Here is a 1919-nt window from a genome sequence, read left to right on the forward strand (position 1 = left end):
CTCTCCTGGGCTGGTGGCCAAAGACCAGTCCTCTGTGAGTCAGTCCCAGGAGAGTTTTGCCCACCTGGCTCAGGGTCTGTGGCACCTTTATTCCCCCTTGCAGGGAGCTGTGCCGTGTCTCCCGCTCCTTCTGCCGCAGCATCGCCGTCAGCCTGCTCCCGCGGCTCAGCAGGGAAGAGCCCCTGTGGGAACTGCCTGCCTTGGCGTTCCTGGTGGAGGTGAGCCTGATGGCGAGCGCTGCCTGGCCCAGCTGCCTCCCCCTCTCTGCCCTCTCACAACCGCAGCCTGCACCCTGTGCTGCTGCCTGGGCCCAGCCCCGTCACTGCTCCCTGCCTTTCAGGTCCTGCACTGCCTGAACCCCAGACAATGTGGGCCCAGCGTCCTGCAGATAATTTCAAGGCGCCTGCGCAGCCATTGCCCGGAGAGGCGTCGCCTGGCGCTCCGAGGCCTGCTGGTGATCAGCAAGGCTCCCGCAATGGTGAGCAGGGGGCAGGGGCTGAAGCCGGGACAGCAGCGTGGGGCTGTGCAAGGCAGTAGCTTGGCCTTGGGTGGCCTTTGGCAGCTGTGGCAGCTGCTCCCAGCTCTCCTCCTCCCCGTCCAGCTGCCCAACTCCTTTGGGACGCGCCTTTGGCCTCTGGGCCCCGCGGCAGCAGCGTGGGGCTGCACCACAGCATTGTGTTCCACACAGGCTAAGAGCATCTGGAGCCTGAATGAAAGCCTCCTGGAGCTACTGCAGGATGCAGACAGAGACGCGGTTGGGATGACCCTCTCTGCGTTCATCAACGTGCTGGGCTTGAAAATCATTCAAATATCCAACCCCACTGCCCTGAAGTTGCTTGAGGCGCTGCGACCACTCTTTGACAACGTAAGGCTCTGTGCCCCTCATCGTGGGCACTGAGTGCTGCCAGGAAACTTTGGGCCCAGTGCCTTTTCAGGCCTGTGCCCTGGTGGGCCTGGAGAAGCCAGTACTGAGGTCTTTTCCTCTTCCTTTGCACCAGGAGCACAGCCAGCTGCAGCAGCTCTCCATGCTCCTCTTCCGGGAGGTGCTGGAAGCGACAGAGAGGAGCAAGAGCCTAAAGCCACCTGTGTACCTGAGGCTGGTGCCACTCTACTTCAACTGGCAGGATGAGAACCAGCGTGTGGCAGAGGTGAGGACTCATGGGCTCCGGTGTCCCCATGGCAGGAGGCTGCTGTGCCTCCTGCCCTGGCCCGTGGTTGCCTGCAGCCTCCTCCTGGCCTTGGTGCAGGGATGCGGGTGCTGTGCCCTGGGCTGCGGTGCCATGGCCTGCTCTCTGTTGCTGTGCAGGCCTCTCGGAGAGCACTGTTTGGTGCAGCCAGGTTCCTGAAGTGGAGGGACCTTGAGCACTTGGTGACCATGGAGCAGCCGTGGAGGTTTCCCGAGTGCCTGGTAAGGACGGCCCCAAAGCCCCAGCCCCTGGCTCCCTGGGAGCACCCAGCCCTCTGCTCCCCCCAAACCCGGCCCCAGCGGCTGCTGGACGGGCCTCAGGGCTCTGCGGGCAGGGGAGCCCCGTGCTGGGGACAGGGAGCGCCCGGCCAAGGGGCAGAACCTGAGCCCAGCTTTCCCTCCATGCCCTGGCACTCTTTGCAGCTGGAAAAGGACAGGAGCCGAGTGGGCCAGTACGTGCACCAGGCCCTGCCGTACCTGGACTTCCCAGAGGAGCCCCTGCGAAAGCTGGCCATCAAGTTTCTGGGTGAGCCACAAGCCCAGGGTCCCTCCCCGCCCCGCTGCAGCTCGGCCCCAGCCCCGGCTGCTGCAGCGGCAGCAGGATGCGGCCCAGGGCATGTGGAGCCCCGAGTGGCCTGGCGCCTGCTGCCGCCCTGTGCCAGCCCAGCCCTGGGGCGTCCCCATGTGGGAAGGCCCCGGGCTCAGCCCTGCCAGGCCAGGAGGCCGTGTGGCC

At 65.4% G+C, this 1919-nt stretch overlaps 1 long non-coding RNA gene across 1 annotated transcript; it reads left to right on the forward strand.

Moving 5' to 3' along the window:
- Nucleotides 1–1115: 1115 nt before the first annotated feature.
- LOC113942304 lies at nucleotides 1116–1666 on the forward strand. Its single transcript, XR_003525889.1, has 3 exons — nucleotides 1116–1148; nucleotides 1307–1408; nucleotides 1610–1666. It is a non-coding gene; the product is annotated as an uncharacterized LOC113942304 (long non-coding RNA).
- The last annotated feature ends 253 nt before the right edge of the window (nucleotides 1667–1919 follow it).

Source organism: Corapipo altera, unplaced genomic scaffold (genome assembly GCF_003945725.1).
Source record: "Corapipo altera isolate COAL_440 unplaced genomic scaffold, ASM394572v1 49895, whole genome shotgun sequence".
Taxonomy (NCBI): domain Eukaryota; kingdom Metazoa; phylum Chordata; class Aves; order Passeriformes; family Pipridae; genus Corapipo; species Corapipo altera.